Source organism: Protopterus annectens, chromosome 10.part0 (assembly GCF_019279795.1).
Source record: "Protopterus annectens isolate FY-2018-M chromosome 10.part0, PAN1.0, whole genome shotgun sequence".
In the NCBI taxonomy this organism is placed as follows: Eukaryota; Metazoa; Chordata; order Ceratodontiformes; family Protopteridae; genus Protopterus; species Protopterus annectens.
Genome location: NC_056744.1, coordinates 1,170,451,344 through 1,170,472,307, shown reverse-complemented (window position 1 = coordinate 1,170,472,307; position 20,964 = coordinate 1,170,451,344). Strand labels below are relative to the sequence as shown.

General features: G+C 40.3%; 1 protein-coding gene across 2 annotated transcripts in view; it reads right to left on the bottom strand.

Annotated features, from left to right (window-relative positions):
* The window catches only part of AKR1A1 (aldo-keto reductase family 1 member A1), a 539,772-nt gene that overhangs the window by 245,418 nt on the left and 273,390 nt on the right, over positions 1 to 20,964 (bottom strand). The gene's annotated exons all lie outside the window — the stretch shown is intronic.

Sequence of the window (20,964 nt, the reverse complement as noted above, 5' to 3'; positions counted from 1 at the left end):
CCTCCACCATGTTGCTGATTCAATGCATCAGATGAATGACATGTTGGAACGGGCGGTGTCTGTGATGGAATGGCATCCTGTAGTAGCACTACTTCCACTGCTCCATCAGTGGTTGAGGTGTCCACACCAAGATGTGGCAGGCCTTGAGGTCATGGTCCTGGGCATACTGGTGAGGAGAGCTTGGCCAGCAAACATCAGTCATGTTCAGGTAGCAGCAGTGCATTTGAACATGGGCGTAGAGGTGCCAGTGCAACCCCTGGCAGAGCCAGTTCTCGTGGTCGGGTATGATGACGAACTGCCACCACTACCATGCACGGCTCACACCTGTCTGACATAGCAAGGTGTAGAGCTAGCACAGAGCTTGGCTGTGTTCTTGCAGACACACATACCAATTTCACCTGGAGTGCCCACACAGAAACACCACACAATAGTTATATGGTTCATTTGTGAGCTTTAAAGCTCACTCTCTTCTATTGGCCATTTGATACTTTATCCAAATGTCACTCGGTTTCTCTTTCATAGTCACACGCACTTGCTTACCTTTTCTGTCAGCCTAGACCACACACACACACACACACACACACACACACACACACACACACACACACACACACACACACACACACACACACACACACACACACACACACACACCACCCTGTGCAAATTATAACAGTATCCTAGCCTTGTTTTGTACCTTTTGGATTCAGGGATTTATTAGTGGTGTACTCACCATAACTTGGCATTTGTGTTGTCCATACTCATTCTTCCTCACCAATGGTTTCAGATCTGACCCTTGGATCCAACTCTGCCTCATTCAATAGACTTTGGATCCAGCTCTCGAGCTCCTTCCTATACCCATAATGCTCTATTCCATCACAGACACTTAGATAGAGTTTGCTGTCTACTCTCCCCTTTTTATAGCAGAAATAGACACAGAAAGAAGATGGACAGAAGAAAGACAGGGCTCAAACCTGAACTGAATAGTTCCAATACAGTCCAACAGGTACTTCCAGGAGTGACAAAGGATGGGTGAAGGATGAAGGTAAGGAAGAATGAAAATGGACATCACATATGCCAAGTTATGTTGAGTACATAACTAACAAATCTGATGATGTTCTTTTCATTCTTCCCCACCAATGGGACAGAGTCCCCCATGATGTAACCCTCAGGAGGCCCTCATGGAAGGACCTGCTGGAACGCTGTCAAACCACAAGAAGCTCTTCTTCTAGAAATGATGTCCAATTTGTAATGTGTAACAAAGGTATGAGTCTTTGACCAAGTAGCTGCAGCACAAATGTCATCAGTGGAAGTCCTTGACCAAAAGGTAGATAAAGTAGCCATGGACAGAGTAGAATTGAGGAGGTTGTAGTCCTTTTTGAGAAGAAACCAATGAAATGCAATCAGTAATCCACTTGTCTAGAGTAACTTTAGCTACTGCCTGACCCAAGTGATTTGGGGAGAAAAATACAAAGAGTTGGTCAGACTTCAACTGTTTTGTTCTGTGAAGATAAAAACTCAGTTGTCAAGGAGATGAAGCATGTATTCCCCTTTATTCATAAAATTTGGAAAGTAGACTGCCTATTTTATATACTGGTTGATGTTATTTTCAGATGTCACCTTAGATAGGAAGAAAGAAAGGGTTAGTGTGCAGAGACGTCCTGACTTTATGGAAAATAATATGAGGAGGTTTCACTGATAGGACCTGAAGCTCAGAAATTATTTTTGCTGAAGTAATAGCTACTAATATCGTCTTCAAGGAAAGGTATTTCAGATCACATTTGTTTGCCTTTTCAAAGGGGTTTTGAGTTAAACCCTGAAGGACTACAGTAAGGTCCCTAGGAGGAGAAGGATCCTTTATGGGGAGGGGGGGGGGTCTGAGGAGAAAAATGCCTTTCATGAAGGCCCTACACAATCTGGACGAAGCCAGAGGAAAAAAAAACTGCTTCCAGAATGGAAATCTGAAATTGCTGCCAACTGAAGTTTAACTGTAGAAATGCTAGCGCCTTCTTCAAACAGAGGTGCTAGAAAAGGAAGAATATTTGAAGCTGGTACTGAAAATTGGTCAATATTTTGGTTTAAAGGGTTAAACAGAAAATCTTTTCCATTTGCTTCTGTAGACTTTCTTGGTAGAAGCTTTCTTGGAGGCTGAAATAATATTGTGAATTGGGGAAGACAGCCTGGACTGTCTATTACTTGAAGGGGGAAACCACGCAGTTGGCTTGAAGCCATGGAGAATGGGGTGCTGAATTCTTGAGTGAAAAAGGAGGTCCTTACTGGGTTCAGTATCCATGAAGGTCACTGCAAGTGAAACCACAGAAAGGGGACCCATACCTGCCAAGGCAAGAAGGGGCAAGGAGGATGACTGATCTCTTCAGTCTGATTGACTTCTGTAAGAACTTTGGAATCAGAGGATGAGGAGGGTAGGCATACAGGAGACCCCACGGGGCCAATTGTAAAGTAGTCTCTCTCTCAGTGACTCCCCCAGAGAGGGGATCAGAGCAAAGTATTTGCTGCAGTTGATGTTAAGGGATGAGGCAAATAGGTTGCAGCAAGGCTGGCCTCAGCGACTGAAGATCATATTCGCTAGTAACTGATTAAGAGACCACTTGTGAGGCATCAAAATGGATCTGCTGAGCCTCTCTTGTGGTGCGATGGTTTTCCTCGGGATGTATGGTGTGCTGCAATGAGAAAGCAGTCTGAAGTGATCACTCATTTCCAAACCCTCATGGCCTCTCTGCATAGTGGATAAGATCAGGTTCCACCTTGCTTGTTGATGTACCAAACTACTGGCATGTTGTCTGTCTGAACTGCAATAGTCTCTAGAGGGAGAAAATCTGGAAAGTTTGCAATGCTACGAGGAGTGTTCTTATTTGTAGGACACTGACATGCAACTTGGTCTCCAGAGGGGACCATGTACCTTGGACGATCTTTCCAAGAAATGCCCCCCCAGTTGGGAAGCATCTGTGATCACTATGGCAACTGGGGTGGAAAGGTGAATGGTCAGCCTAGAAATAAGTCATTGGACTGAATCCACCAACAAATATGACATTTGCAGATTGGAGTAAGTCTTATGGGAAATGATAGGAACTGATAAAGCATAGACCACTGTGCCGCCAAGGTCCACTGAAGGATTTGCATAAAGAATCATGCTAAATGGACTAGAAGTATGGCAGCAGTATGTCAACCAATCACAGCCCTTAAGGCCAAACACCTTGCCTGATACACTAGTAATAGGTGACTCTATAGTCAGACACACTGATGTCCCGCTGACCAGGCTGAACAAGGAGAAGGTGACTGTGAGCACTCTATCGGGAGCTAGGATCCGCCACATAACACACGCACTCAGGTCACTCCAAAGCAAGTACAAATATGACTCCGTCATTGTCCATGCTGGTGTGAATGACATGAGACGTACCTTCCTGGACTACATGAAAAGAGACATAGAGGAGCTCTCCGATTATGTAGCCCAGGCTGGTATGACCCTGACCCTGAGCAGCATCTTGCCCTCACCAAGAATGATACCACAATACAAAGACAAGATGATCAGCTTTAACAATTGGCTCAAGTACTGGTGTCATTCTAAGGGGATCCAATGTCTGTCTGCCTGGGATGACATGTTGGACAAGCCACGCTGCTTCTTACACCTGTCACCACTGGGCTTCCGGATATTGGCTAAGGCTCTTGCCACCCCCATAGTGCCTTTTTTAGGCAAGGCTCAAAAGACAAACCCACCTCCTTAGAAAATAAAAATGGAAAAAAACTAAGGGTAATGCTGCTCAACACCAGAAGTCTAAATCTCATGATGCAGGCACTTGATGCACTCCTCAGCATGGAGAACATCGACGTCTGTGCAGTAACTGAAACCTGGTTCAAGGCTCCTGAGAGCACCCCAGCGCTACCGGGCTATACCTCGTATCATGCTTTTCGGCCACAAAACCCGGGTCGAACCACAAAGGGAGGGGGAGTGTCCATATTCATCAAGGACACCCACACCTCCAGGTTAGTAGCAACACATGAAGCATCAGAGACCATACAGGTGCAACTAACCATAGGCAAAACTGCTATACAACTGGTAGCATATGTTACAGACCACCCTCCCAATCTCAAGAACCCCACTCAGCCTTCCTGAAGACATTGGAGGATATGAATGTATCACAAAATACCATCATACTGGGAGACTTCAACTACCCAAACATAGATTGGGTACATTATTCTAGCCCTAATACCCTAGCCCAAAGGTTCCTGGAATTCATAAATTCAAATGCACTGGAACAACTGGTCACCTCTCCCACTAGGGGAGATAATATACTAGACCTGATCATCACAAACATGGGGACAAAATGCTCCACACCGGAAGTATACCCCTCACTAGTGAGATCTGACCACAAACTAATCACCCTGGATATACATATCCCACCTCCACACCCAGCACAAAAGACCACAGTGAAAAACTTCTCAAAAGCAGACTTCACTCTTCTTAAGACTGAGATGGTATCCTTTAAGCCCACTGTGCCAGTGGATACCGCATCCCACAATGCCGAATCCTTCACAAATGCTTTCTATGGACATCTCCAAGAATGCATGGATCATGCAATCCCAAACAAATCCAAGTCCCTCTCCACCAAAGGTAAGCATCATGTCTGGTGGAACTCAGCCATAAACAAATTGTATAACAAAAAAAGGAAGCTACTGCACGTCAGAGCAAAATCCCATGAAGGGAAGACATCTCTGATCAACATTAGCAGAAAACTACGTTCTCTCATAAAAACATCCAAGGCCAACTTTGAGAGAAAAATCGCTAAGGACACTAAAGATAACCACAAAGCCTTCTTCAGCTATGTTAGAAACCTGGGCGGAAACCCTCAGATATACTCAGAGTTGTTTCAAAACAACAAAAAATACACTGAACCCACAGATATTGCCAACATTCTGGCTGACAGGTTCAGTGCAAATTTCTCCCCTCCTTCACCCTCAAAAGAAGAAATACTTATCCCAGCTGAATGTAATCTCCCTGTCATCTCAGATGTCCAAGTGAGAACCGCCCTAAACAAAGCAAAAAACACAGCATCAATGGGACCTGACGGTATCCCGGATTGCGTGTTATGTGAACTCAAAGAGGAGCTAAACCCACACATAAAAATGCTATTTAACCTTAGCCTTACTTCGGGATATGTACCTGAACACTGGCGTACAGCAACAGTGGTCCCACTCCACAAGGGGGGGTGCCTCTACAGACCCTGGAAACTACCGCCCCATAAGCTTAACCAGCCTGGTCTGCAAAGCTATGGAAAGAATCATTATGGAACTCATAAACAGAGACATAGGGGACCTACAGACACTTGACCCCACCCAGTTCGGCTTTGTAAAGGGCAGATCCTGCCTTTTAAACCTGGTTGGCTTTTTCGAAACAGTCACTAGAGCCATTGATGAGGGCAAAGCAGTCCATACAGCATACCTGGACTTGGCAAAGGCCTTCGACACAAAATCCCACTCAGGCATCATAGATAAGCTCAACAGCTTAAAAGTAAACACTTATGTCACTAGATGGGTTGCAAACTGGCTAAAGGACAGAACCCATAAAGTTAAAATCGCTGGAGCAATGTCAGACTCAAAGCCAGTCACAAGTGGTGTCCCACAGGGATCTGTCCTGGGAGCCCTCTTGTTCGGCATTTACTTCTCAGATGTTAAAGCAAACATGGGAGGGCTGGGGCTGACAAATTTCGCAGATGACTGCAAACCAGGCGCCATAGTCGATACACCAGCAGACACACACATCCTACAAAAAGGCCTCACAGAAACGGACAACTGGTGCCGGAGTCACGGCCTTAGACTAAATGCCAAAAAATATATAGTCATCCCCTTTGGGAAAAACAAAGTACCCACAAATTATCACATAGACAGCAACCCACTGAGTACGTAAAAAGTAATCAGAGACCTAGGGACCCAAGTCGACAGCGACCTCTCTTTTGACACCCACGTTGCCAAAGTGGTTAGAAAAACATTCTACCTTGCACACCTCATCATGAAGGGATTCACATCCAGATACAAGGATGTCATTGTACCCCTATATTCCTCCCTCATCAGACCCATGATTGAGTCCTCCCTCATCAGACCCATGATTGAGTACAATGCCCCATTTGGTATGTACCTCACCCAGCATTTGCAACAGCTGGAGAGACCACAAAAGTACCTCACCAAGAGGATCAAGGGTCTCCAACATATGTCTTATTCTGCCAGACTAAAGAAACTTCAGCTCTATTCAGTAGCATACCGCCTGCTCAGAGGTGATCTCTGCCTGACGTACAAGGCCATGTCAAATCAGGATCTGATGGACATGCTCCACCTCAAAAAATCCAAATCCATCAGGACCACGAGAGCGAAAGACTTAAACCTCGGCACAAGTATGAATAGGACATGCTGGAGGGATAGATTTATAACCCAGAGGCTTCCCATGCTTTGGAACAAGATCCCAGTTTGTATTGGGCAGAGCCCCTCACTGACTCTCAAGAGAAATCTTGAGGAGTGGATAGGAGATCGTAAGTTTACCCCAAGGGGTCACATCTGTGTCACTGCTAGACAGGGACACAGTAAACTAATTATATTATATAAGGGGACCTTCATTGTGTCACTACTAGACAGAGGCACAGTATTCTAAACTTATTCTGTACATTTTTGTACCATTTCATGGGGTGGCAAAAGCCACATCACTATGGCTAGGCTTACAAATGCCCCAGGGCAGATAGCCTAGTACTATACTATGAAACTACTAAAGCTGACATTGATCCCAAAGCTTGTAGTACTAATCTTGCTGAAGGAGATGGGTGAAATAGTACAGACTTGAAACTGTTGTCTTAAAAGATGTGATTCAATGGACAGGTAAGGAAGCCACCAGAGTTGTAGTATTCAAGAGATTCCCTATGAATTCCAGGGTCTGTACAAGGACTAGGTTTGACTTGGCCTTGTTTGCTGAGATGCCCAAAGTGTTGGAAACCTGCAGCAAGTAGTCCTTGGTTTGTAAAAGTTGATGCTTGGATGGGGTGGTGAGGAGCCAGTCCTCAAGATATGGAAGATATGGAAACACCTGGATCCTTTGAATCTCAAGTGAGCTGCCATGAATGCCATGCATTTGGTAAACACCATGGGGGCTGTGTTGAGTCTGAAGGGCAGTGCTCTGAATGGCTCCAAGCCAAAGTGCAGTGTCTCCTTGATTGCCTGTCTATTTTTATGTGATAGTATGCATCCAGGAGATCTATAGAGCACATTCAATTGTCCTTGGGCAGAAGAGGCAGGATGGACTGAACCATAACCATGCAGAACTTCACCTTCTTTACACACTGATTCAACTTGCTTAGATCCAAAATAGGTCTTGGGTCCCCTGTTTTCTTTGGCACTAAAAAGAAGCATGAGTAAGTTTCAAATTCTATCTAGTTGGGTGGGACCTCTTGGATGACCCTTTTCTGCAGCAGATTTTGTATTTCTTCTGCTGCTACAGAAAAGTCCTCTAGTTGGAACAGCAGGAGATTTCTTCTTTTGAGTAGGAGAGGAAAGGGAAAATGGTATATAGTAACCTCTGGATAGGATTCTTAGCACACATGAATCTTTTGTGATATCTGTCCAGGCGTCTATCTAGGTGCAAAGAGAAACGACACCCAACTGCTTCCAAAGTTGAACAGTCGGGCAGTGGTTCAGAAAGGGAAACTGTAAAGCCCTTGTTCTGCAGGCCCCCCCCTCTCTGCCTCCAGGAGTGATGAATACCATTAAAATTTCCAACTCTACTCCTGAGGAAGTATCCCCATGCGAATCCTGGAAAGGTCCCTGAGATTTTCAGAACCACATCTTACCAGCGCGTTGGTTTCCAGAGAAGGCCCACTGAGGAATAGAAAACTTGATTCCTACACTACAGTCTTTCCCTCTTGTTCGCAGTGGGCAAGCATGTCCTTAACTGATGGCCCAAAAAAGAAGTGCCATCAAAGGGGGCATTAACAAAGGACGTCTTGAAGGGCTCCACAAAATCACACAGCTGCATCCAGACATGTCTCCTTATGCCTATACCTGAACTGGCTCATCTAGATGTACCTTGCACTGAACGGGAGAATCAGCCTCATCAATGCATTTGAAATGGACAGGAAAGTGGCCAGTTGAGAGGAAGTCTTTTTTTAAATCCTCAGCAGACATGGACTCCAGAGACAGTATTTGCTAACTCCTTAGTCAAATCTTTCTGCAGTCGAGTGAAATGTGCCAAGTAGTTTAGACACCTCAGTGCAAAAGTAGCTGAGGTCTTTAAACTTCCTGTTTGCAGATGGGCAGAGAGCTCTGTTTTGCTAGCTCTTCTTGGTGGCTGCCACCACCACCACTATAGCATCAACTGGGACTCTGCTGCTCCAGTGGGGTCTACCAACAGCAGGGGCCAGAAATTTGTCCAGCGACTTTGTGATACGTTTGACAGTGTCTGGTTCCTTCCAAGCCCAGCAGGAAACCAAGTCAACAACCAAGTCAACCAGTTCATCTGTTGGGGGGGGGGGGGTGTCATCCAAGATGTAGACACTCCAGAACCGAAAGCCACCAGAAACACTGATTCTTCAGCAGAAGGAGACTGGGAAGACCAGCCACCCTTCCTGTTTGAGGATATCTCCATAGCAGATGTTATCCGGTGGTGATCTGAGGGATCCTCTTCCTCATCAAAATCAGTGTCTTCTGTGAGTAACACCATGGGCAAAGTCTGTGTGTCTTCTCTTACATGTCTTCATCTGAGGAACCTTCTCTGTGGGATGCTGGGGTAAGCTATCAGAAGAGGGGGAAAATTCCTGTACAGGAACTGTCTGGAGTCTTCCCGGAACAGGCTCTCTCTGTGGGATAGGTCTGATGAGCTCAGAGCTCGGAATCAAAGATGGGAGATGGGTAAGTTCTGAGACAAAAGACAGCTCCCTGTGAAGAGAGAAAAGCCCTTTCCACCACATTAAAGGCCAAAGGACCAGGGGAAACCTCCACCCCCCCCCCGCAAAGCCAAAGTCTCAGAGGAAGGTAGGTTTGGACCATCCCCGGATCAGAGCCTCAAGTGGAGAATCAGATCCAAGCTGTCCAAGGCCAAGGATCTAAAAGGGAGGAATCCAACAAAATCAGAGCCAAATCTAAACCTTCAGGATCAGCGCTGACCTCTGAGATCCGAGACCCACTCTGACCTGAGAGTATCAGAGCAGAACTGGACAAGGAAGGTATGTTCCTCAGATCCAATGCCAAACCTCTCAGGGATCTCATATCCTGGGACTGTGAATCCACTGGTCAAATCACAGAAGGAGAGAGAAAGGGCTTAGCAAATGCACTCACGGATCCAGGAGCAGACAGAGCTGGCAGGACCCCCATCTGGATCTGAACTCTGAGAAATTTCCACCTCATCTTATCCACATCCACATCTGACAAACTCCTGGAACACCTGGAAGATGCTGTGGATGAGGGTCTGGAGTGTTTCTTGGAAAATTTGGCCGGTAAAGGAGGAGATACCAGCTTAATGGTTTACTCCAGTGTACAGCTTCTGCAGGCATAGTTAGAAGTCAGATTAGAGGTCCTAGGATCCAATGAGGAGATAGAATTAAGTGGAGAAATCAGTATTGGAGTTGAAACTGTAAGATCTGAAGGAAGCTTCCTGGGTTTAGGATCCAACACGGTCGGATCCAAAATTGTTTAGATCTTCTCCAACAGCTCCGACAAAGCTCAAGGAGACTTCGGTGAAGACCTCTTTCTGGTTTCCAAAGAAACAGATTTTGCTGGTTTGGTGGAGTTTGAGCCCTAGAAGAAGCAGGCGAAACACCTTTAGGCATTAATTTATTGCAACTGTCGGCTAATGCTCTGGGATTGAAGGTAGAGCATACCAAATGGGCTGTATTGAGGTGGTCAGGTCCTAAACAATAAATACAATCTTTGTGTGCATCCAAACCAGGGATCTTATGCACACAGGGAGAGCACATCTTGAATCCTGTTGGTTTCTCAGATATAGCCAACTACAGAAAAAAATCAGATCCACCAGACAACCCTATAAGCCAAAGTAATTTGTTTTCTTTCTTTCTTCTTCCTTTTTTGAAAGTGAACAACAAACAGAGTAAACCCAAAGAAAAAACAAAAAGTAATACCAGCTATGGTATGATAGAACTACCTAAAAAGGTAAGATAAATTTACTAACAATGGTATTTGATAGAACCTACCAAAGTAAAAGATTAAAAAATACATGACAAGATAAACCAAAGTCTGGAATTCACTCCCAAGCCAGTTAATTTCTACCTCCTCTACTTTCCAATTAAAAAAACTCCTCAAAACCCACTATTTAAATAACCGGCTTTGCTCATGCTACTCCCCAGGTTAATCTACGCAACTCCACTGTTCTATGGATTCTGCTAAGGATCAACCTTTTGTCCTTGTCCCTCTCTTTCATAGTATACTTATTTATCCAATAATAAGTCCTTCACAGCACTGGTCAACTTGTTCATCCAATGTTATGTTCTAAAGGAACTAATAAAAAAAGGGCAACTCTCTAAAGTTCATTTTTCTATGATTTACTATAGAAATTATGTTCAATTAAAAATTGTTAGTCTTTGCTCATGTACACTTGCCTGTATTCTTAATATGTATGTTCATATATCTCTGGTATTATTCTCTTTTATGCACTGCACTATTATTTGCAACTTTCAAATGTTCACTTTTGTTGGCTTTACTATAAATATGACTTACAATTAGAATTTGTTAATCTTTGCATATGCATGCTTGTCTGTATTCATAATATACATGCTCATTGGTCGTTGGTTTCTCTTATGAACTACTGTTATTTGGAGCTTTTCTACCTGGACCTCCGCTGAAAATGGACCTGTGTCCAGTTGGACTCTCCCGGTAAACAAATGTAAAATAAATAAAAACAATAACTACATGACAAGATAAACACTAACTACACTAACTCCTAATGCCCACTGAATGCTAAGAGGGAGGAAAAAGGAAGTAAAAGGGTACACAAGGAAAAGAAAAAGGAAATAAAAAGGACTATCCAAAAATGTTGACTCAAAAAATAATCACTTACAGCTCAGGAGCGGAACCTACATCTAACTATAAATGGCAGCAAATGAGATCGGAGGTGTATAGGTAGAGGTAGAGAGAGGAGCTCAAGAACTAGATCTGAAGTCTACTGAATGTGGCAGGGTCAGATCCTAGGATCAGATCCAAACCCATTGGTGAGGAAGAATGAAAAGGACAACATCAAATACATAAGTTTTGTGTCTGATGGTCAGGGTCCATAGCTGACTTAGTGCTTACTATACCTGTGTTTGTGATGCTGTTTTGCTAATTGTACTGCTTTTTACAGGTTTTTGTAATGTGTACATGCCTCCCACACTCTTACAGCAATAAAGCTGGACCAACTCATAAATAAAAATGGAACAAAGGCTGAACAATAAAGAGAATTTTTAAGTAGTTTGGACTTGCAAAGTTAGACAGCTGATAGATTCAAACAGTTTTTGCATCACTATTTTTAAGATTTTTCTGAAGGATGTGAAGTCAAACTGAAATATGTGTCATTAATTTCTAACTTCTTTCTTTAATGATTTGCCCGTACAAAAGTATGAGGCCAAACTGAGGACATTCGGCGACCAACAGTGAGTGTGTGAATCTTTAGTTGTTGTTGTTTGTCTTTTCGGCTTTTCCCGGTTAGGGGTCGCCACAGCCGAACTCCAGTCTGCTAACGATTGGCAGTAGATTTTTTTTTTTTTTATGGTTCTTAGTTGCCAGCCAGACGCCCAACCTTCCACGAAGGCATGCCCATTCACTCATGTCTTTTGAACACCACTCAACCGCGGGGAGGACATGCAGACTCCACACAGAAGGCACTCCAGCCGAGAATCGAACAGGAGAACCTCTTGCTGTGAGGCATCAATGCTACCGCTGCGGATCTTTGGTGCCTGAGGAATACTACTTGATAGCAGACACATGTATTCACAAAAGTCAGTGCTGTAAAAATGAACCACCTTTTACTTACTTACAGTACACATTTTTAAATATTATAGATTTAACACTTTCCTTGTAAATCTGGTAGTTGCTACAGTTTTTTTTTCAGGGCTGACTGACTAATGCCATTACATGGGTAGGTAATGGTTGTGAGAGTTGCCTGGCATCAATGTTACTGTATGTATGTGCATAGGATGAAGGTTTTAGCCACTTAGTTGGTGTGTGTGTTTTCTATACATTGCCTCTTAGCCACACACAAAGTCAAAATCAGGAACATTTGTCCAACCCACAAGTTATGTGAAGTGCTCTTTTAAGGGCTATTTCTTGTTCCCGGTCTCAGACATCTACACACAAGTAAAGCCGAAATATGTTGGATTCCTGTCTGAGAAACAGGTTATACAGAACACTACTGCAAAGCCCGTTTCTCATGTACACACTCAGGGCTGTTTCTGGAAAAAAGTCTTACTTCATACTGCCAATGCAGCAGGGAATGTTCATCTAAAATACAGAGGCTGGGTCTACCATTCTTGATCATACAAGATAATCTTGTCCATCTCCCTCAAGTTTCTCTCTCTCTTGGGTGCTTTCTCAGGGAAAGACAGTTGGAGGAGCCATTCAGGATCTTAGACTGAGGTCACCTATCTGACGCCTCCAGCTATGTCTCCAATTGTTATCATGACAGTAATGTAAATAAATAACAGATAAACTAAAATAACGATTTGTGGGTTGAAATGGAAAATGTACTGCCAAATGATGTATGCTCTCAACTGTGTACTGCATTTGTAGTACACTTTTCTTATTTCAACTGAAACTGTAAAAAAAGTCTTTTCCCTGCTATATGGCAGGTTAGCAAAAAGTACTTCATGTACCACTGATAACGGGTTTCCACCTTAGAAAGTTGCTGCAAATGCACAGCCAGTTATCTTTGCTTAACCAAAAAGGAATACAAATACAGAGATGGAAGATAGCAGGTGTTTGCACAATGCATAGGGAAGTATGACTTCTCTGGTGGATACCGGGAAACCACTTTCTTTGCTTCAAGGGAGGGAACAGGGATGCTTAAAAGCAACATGTCTTGCAGTAATAAGAGATGATTAGTAAGGACCGCCCACTGCAAGTCAACCTCCAGCTCCATAAGCTAGGTGTCTGTGGAGGCTGTTGGACTAAGAAGAAAACCCTCACATTACTTGTAATTGCTGTTTAAATGATGGACCCTCCTGGTCAACCCTCAGTCCATGTGTTGGGTTTTTATTCTGGTACTAAGGTTAAGTGGTTAACCATGATACAGATGGAAGAAACACAACACACCACACTGCAGTTAAAAGCAGTTAAATCAAAAACATCAGTTACTTACAAAAAACAGCTTAATCTTCATACTACAACAAGGGACCTTCCTTTCTTGTGATAGTCGTAGTTCTGCTTGAGTAAAGCAGTCTTTGAATCAACCAATCAATTAATCATATCAAGTCAGGATCAAGCTGGCAGCTTGAATTCTGATGCATCAATTAATTCAATAACTGGTTGCTGAAAACGTGAAGCCTAACAGCAAGTAGGGAAGGGGAAAAGGGTCAGCAAACCAATTAAATGCCCTTAATCCAAAAGTAAAGTGGTTCCCTGTGTGCGAAGTGGATGCCGAGCCAAGATGATGTTTATTAGGATTCCAACAAACAGACAGAAAAAACAGATGAGCACTTTCACTAAAAACTAGCTTCTTCAGATCGTTATAAAAAATGGTACAACTCCATCCCTTATATAATGATGTAATTTAGTATTTGATTGAAACTGACGTACATAATTGAATAATCAAATGGAAATCAGTAATAGAAACATAATTCTTAAAAGAGTCAGTACTTATTCAAATAAATCTTTCACGGTCACTTATAAACATAATATACTTTAAATATAATTCATTCTTTTATCACATAATATATAAAAATATAAAAAATTTTGCATGAATTATACAAATATTTATAAAGGCATATTCATTTAATTAAGTGATACAATATGTTATGTCAGCTAAATGCTTCTAGAATAAGCTCAAATAGAGTATGGTACTGTAAAGTGTGTTTAAAAATGTATGTATGTATGTATGTATATATCTGAATATATCTGTACAGGTATATGTTATGTAATGGAAATACCTCAGGGTATACCAGAAATATATATTTCTTGTGATTAAATAAATAAAGAAATATATATGTATGTGAAATGTAAATTAATGTATATATACATATACTCACATACCTTTATGGTTTATCTAGATTTAATAATATATAAATAAATCATCATGCCTATACACAAAAACTTATTCCATTTATTTTTATATCTTATATACATATGTACATTTTTAAAGATATTTTTTATGACATATATTTTATACATTTTACACCACATGGGTTTTTATATACTTCCACTTTTTTAACTAACGTTCATTTGATATATATATATTCTGCTTGAACTATAGTTTAGATTATGCATTCATGAATACGATACAATAAATGTGATAATGTCGCGTTTTATACTGTTTTTTAAACACACTTTACAGTACCATACTCTATTTGAGCTTATTCTAGAAGCATTTAGCTGACATAACATATTGTATCACTTAATTAAATGAATATGCCTTTATAAATATTTGTATAATTCATGCAAAATTTTTTATATTTTTATATATTATGTGATAAAAGAATGAATTATATTTAAAGTATATTATGTTTATAAGTGACCGTGAAAGATTTATTTGAATAAGTACTGACTCTTTTAAGAATTATGTTTCTATTACTGATTTCCATTTGATTATTCAATTATGTACGTCAGTTTCAATCAAATACTAAATTACATCATTATATAAGGGATGGAGTTGTACCATTTTTTATAACGATCTGAAGAAGCTAGTTTTTAGTGAAAGCGCTCATCTGTTTTTTCTGTCTGTTTGTTGGAATCCTAATAAACATCATTTTGTTTGAACTACATGCATCGGAGTTTTATCGCCTATTTGGGGAATCTGGACTTTACTTGAAGAAAACTTTATACTAGGCTCGGCATCCACTTCGCACACAGGGAACCACTTTACTTTTGGATTACTTGCTTTTTGTGGACGAGTGTGCTAATCCGACGGAAAGTTAACTTCCACGTAAGCAATTAAATGCCCTTGCTTATATACACATAACTGAATATGCAGTACTTAATGGAAACTTACACCTTTTGAACTGATACTATTTGGAAATCTTATCCATACCTCTCAACCTCTTACAGCAAGAAATCTGGACAAAGCCAGAAATAGTGGCGGGACAAAGGCCCAAAACTAGGGACACTTGTTTTAAATATTACTCTTACAAACTTAGAAAGTTAATAGAATAACAGGTTTTGCATTAGCATGAATTTTCTGAAGGATATGAAGTCTGAAAATCAAATGTCTGCCATTATTTTCTGACTTCTGTCTTCAATGATTTGCCAGTGATTTGCCAAAAGGCTACAATTTTCTGAGAAACAGACTAAAAATATAAGTAAAAAATCTGGACATTCTGCAAAAATCTGGACAGTTGAGAGCTATGCTTATGACATTGATTACAAATACCATTTAGTTGCCTCAGCTGTCTGAAACATTTACGAATAACGTTATGTTATTTTTCAGTTCATTTTTAAATACTATCTTCCCAAATCTGCTAGACAGGGTCTAAAACATGTGCTGCAAAAAATGGATACTTCTCCTTTTTAAGCACACTGTCTTACACAGGAAATGGGATAAAAAGGTCTCACAGCGTCATCCACAGCTCTGTAAGAAATAGGTTAATCTGAAAATTTTATAGCTTAAATATAAAACTCTGATCAGTTAATTTAGGATTATTAAAAACATGCTCACTAATGGTATCATAATAGGGTAACAAAAATAATAATTACCTAATTAATGCAGACTCATGCTCTTATGTCTTCACTATGCCATGCTCAGCCACAAGGGAAATGAATCTACAAAATGGGACAGAATGCATGGGCCCTATTCACCCTGTGCTGGGGAATGAATGAAACAACTGATTGGGAGGTGGGCTGATGGTCAATGGCATCAGGGGGAAACAAAAAAAAAATAAAGTTATAACAGCAGATCTATTTGGAATGTTCATTTTTCATTAACCTTTATGGTTCAGCATGGTTATAGGTTCATAGCTGGGCAGATCCCCTTTCTCTTGAGACCCTATGTCTCCTTCTCCTCCATATTCCAGTTTTTGACCAAGAGTGTGACAATAAAAAAAGAAACCAGCCAAAAGACTTTTCCTTACTTATTTTAGTCTTAATTTATTTTATTTTCATTTGTCTCGTATTTAGTTCAGAAGGTTAAGGTTGTGAGCTATAGTTCCTAATCCATTTCCTCAGCCCTCATTTGCTTACTGTGTGATTTTGAATAAGTCACTTAACCATACATTGCCCCCCTTTAGCCTCTTACAAGGGACCATGCATCTAGGAAGCCTACCTGGCTAACAAATCAGTATTATTTTGTTAACAGAGTAACTAGACTGGTCGACAGACCCTTTCCAGCCACATCTTATACAGTTGTTATCTATAGATGGTACATCAAATAAGCAGCTGTCAACATAGGTTCATAGGTAGGTACTAGGCTATCTGCCCGAAGGTATTTATAAGCCTAGCCGGAATGTGTTGGCTTTCGCCGCCCCCTTAGATTAGCTCCCTGTGCCTGTGTCCAGCACAGCCATTGAAGTGATCCCTGGGGTAAACTTTCGGTTTCCCATCCACTCGTCAAAGTTTCTCTTGAAGAGGGTTAGCGAGGAGTTCTGCCTAATGTAGATTGGAATCTTGTTCCAGAGCATGGGAAGGCTCTGGGACAGGAATCTATCCCTCCAGCATGTCCTATTTATTGTTGTGGTGAGGTTTAGATCCCTGGAGCGTGTGGCTCGAGGGGATATGGTTTTCTTTAGGTGGGGCATGTCCATCAATTCTGGGTTGGACATGGCCTTGTATGTCAGGCAGAGATCACCTCTGAGTAGGCGGTATGCAACAGAGTACAGCTGGAGTTTCTTCAGTTGAGCTGCATAGGGAATCTGTTTGAGGCCAGTGATCCTCTTGGTGAGGAACTTCTGTAGTCTTTCCAGTTGTTGCAGGTGTCTTGTAAGGTACATCCCAAATGGGGCATTGTACTCTATGATGGGTCTGATGAGTGATGCATAGAGGGGCCCAAGGACCTCTTTCGATCTGGATGTAAACCCTTTTGTGATTAGGTGGGCCACATAGAAGGATTTTCTAACCACTTTGGGAATGTATCAAAGGAGAGGTTACTATCTACTTGTGTCCCCATATCCCTTATTACATCTTCCATATTTACGGGGCTACCACCTATGTGGTAGTTTGTGGGTACTTTGTTTTTCCAAAGGGGATGACTATGCACTTTTTGGCATTTAGCTTGAGACCATGGTTTTGACACCAGGTATCTGTCTCAGTGAGACCCTTTTGGAGGATGTCTGTGTCAGCCGGAGAGTCAATTATAGCCCCTAGTTTGCAGTCGTCTGCGAACTTGGTGAGCCATAGTCAGAATGTTGCGTACATCTGTATAAATATATTTCATAAAAAACATAACACTACCTTAACATACATAAACTAATCACATAAAAACTATATATATATTTTTATATACATGTTTTTATATATTACCATTTTCATATATTTTATTAACCAATTGATAGTATTGTTAGTTTTATATATACATATATTGATTTATTAGATCATATTATACCATATATAGACTTGCACCATGCACTTTAATGTATATTATATTAAGATGTAAACAATATGTGGTTTTATTTGATGTAGGTTCCATGATTCTGAAATACTGGAAGATGAGTAAGATAATAAAGTCTAGAAAGTTTTTATGTGATTAGTTTATGTATGTTATGTTTTTTATGAAATATATTTATACAGATGTACGCAACATTCTGATTTGATTTAGGATATATATGTATATAATTTTGTATTTGAATGAATCTATTTACAAAAATGAATACATAGCCCTTTAACTGAAATAAGAGGTTGTCTTAAGTTAAGCCATTAAATGGTTCTCTAATTAATTAATTATACTAACTGAATACAATGCTTGACTATATAAACTGAAATAACAGAGCTTGTAACAGAATCTGATGAAGCGTACTACAGCTACGCGAAAGCGCTTATTCTTTGTGGTTTTATGTATGGAATAAAGAGGAATTTTCGTATTATTTCGTCTCACTTGAACTGGTTCATCATTTGACTGTGTGAGTACTTTCAGTGACTTCAGTGCCTTCTCCATGTGGATGCACTTGTGTTTGTTCTACTAATTTATTGTCTGGCTGTGACAAGTGCTCCTATATTGGTGTGAGCAGTTTTATTTGACTATTGAACTACAGATTCTAAAATGAAAGGTACCCATACTAATGCAGATTTTAAAGCCTGAGTTCCAGCTTACACTAATTGTTACCCGTTCTTTTCTTATCTCTATTCTACTATCAAATATGAAAAACAGCATGCATGCTTTCAGTAAACATTAAATTTTGGCCTTAAGAAAAAGTGCACTGGCTGTCTCAAAATAAACTAAACTGTGCACTCTTACATTAAATACATTGAAGTACTAAGGCTGCTGAGGAGTCAACTACTTGTATACCACATTTACTTCCCAGTTTCAAGCTACATTTATTTTAACTGCATTGCTTGCCACTGTACCTTTAAATGTTAAATACTATGTACCGTATACACTTCACTTTGGAGACAGTGTTCAGACCAATTGTGATTAATTGCTTGCACTTGCAGACATGTTGTCTCCAACTAAAAGCTGCTAGTAATGAAAAAGAACAGCTAGTAACTTTGTAAATACATGAAAGAATATAAATTTCATTCAGAACACACTGTTCAGACCACTCAAGATTATCTGATTACACATGATGACTTCCAGTCTCACTGAAACCCTTTCCTAATGCAAAAAAAGTAGCTAATGACCCTGCAAATGCAAGAAATAACCATCTTTTCTATGCCTTTCATCAATTTATCTTATTTTTAAAAACTGTTGGCTTAAAAAAACACCACCTAAACCTTAAACTAAAGACATTATTTTAGACATCAAATTCTGTAAAAAGAAGGGAAACTAGTATTTTGATTCTACATATAATCAATGTCAATACACTTTTACATCCCCAGCAGCAAAGATCACAACATATTAACTTGAACTTGCTTTTGTGCAGTCTTTCTTACTTTCTTAAGTGTAAAGGCTGGATACCAAACAACTAAGAAACAGTACTTTCTTGCTTTAATATCACAGTCATATACAGCAGTCACTGATAAGAATTCCACACCTCACATTGAAAATACCTCTGACGCCACACTATACAAAACTGCTTTATAACAAAATTTACATAATGAATACTAACTACAAAACTGTTTTACTTACAGAGTTACATCTCCAGTCCCCTCAATGTCTTTCTAAACATTAATGACAAAAAGTGGGGTATATGCATTACGGTTCGCTTACCAGTTTAATGGAGTCAACCAAATTCCATGCTTTCTTCTTCTTGCAAAGCCACATTTCACATATCTTTTTTCACATGCAATGGAATTGAAGCTTCATAGTCTCCATTTATTCACTAATTTCACAGTGATGATGATCTTCCCTATCACCACTATCTCGCAACACCAGTCTTTGGTTAAAGTCCAGACACCCCTGTTTCTTCTAGTCAACTCCTGTGCTTTTTTTTCTCTCTCTCAAGCATTTTCCTTTAGAACAATTGAAAATGCTTCACAGGCAAAGTCTCTCTGTGGGCTTTGCTAATGCAGAGAGAGAGAGAGAGAGAGAGAAGGCCCCCTTCAGCTTGATAGCATACTCTTAGTTGAACAAACTTTTATTTCATCATTAGCCTACTCTGCATCAAAAATGCCTTTGATCTTCCAGGAAAATATTCTGGATATAGCAGCTTGAACCTCACACCTGCCTCTTGACATCCCAGGTTGCAGGGATAAACATACTTTTCTTCTACCTGATGCACAGTGAATCAACACTTTCCACAAACACTCTGCTGTCCCCAGTTTTTCATAACTTTCCCTTCTGCCACAATTATGTCTACAGTAACTTTCTGCTGGTATAATTGCTTCTTTACTAATACAGGTCTTGGCTTCCTTCTCATGGCCAGATTTGAAAAACACACATCATGTACCCTCTCATTTAATAAATCCTGCTATGGACCACCAGTCCCAGTTGCTTACTCGTACTTTCATAAAATTAATGCTGTCTGGCCCTTTCAGTTTTTTCTGTTACAGCAGGTTTTCCCTGCATGCTTTGTCTTCTAACTTCACTTTATGAAACAGTTCTTCTTGAGAAGTTTCATGGTTAACCAGACATTTCATTTCAAACTCCATTTTTTGCAGTTTCATCAACTCATCTCTGTAGCTAAAGCCTTTTCAATTTTTGCAGTCTTTTGTTGTCTTTATTCTTTCAGTATTTGACTTATTTTGAACATCTGAATGAATTTAGTTTTCCTCTAAATTACTTGAAGCCATCTCCTGTACCAAAGCTAAAATCTGAACTGCTTTTTACTGAACAGCTGTAATATACTTCCCCACAAGAAAAAAATCTTCTTTTCTTGTTGATTTCCTCATTTTCTCCAAATTTCTTCTTCACTACAATCCAGGCAATGCTATTAATACCCAATAACTGAATTTTACCCAAATGAAAAGCTTTATTGGCTTGTTTCACATTTTATGTTTTCACAAATGAAGACCATCTTCGAAGTCTGAAGTATTCATTTTTTTCAAAGAAATATCTTTATTAAATCATCACTTATGACATAGGCAATCATAAATTTATATAAATGAAAACAAATCATACTAACACAATTCCAGTTCCAAGTATTTTAAATAAAAAAACATAGTGACATAATCCTAGTTGCAAACACTACTTTCACTACTTCTAGTACAGTTGGTTTAGACTTATTTTTCCATTTTCTAGTAACAAGAAAT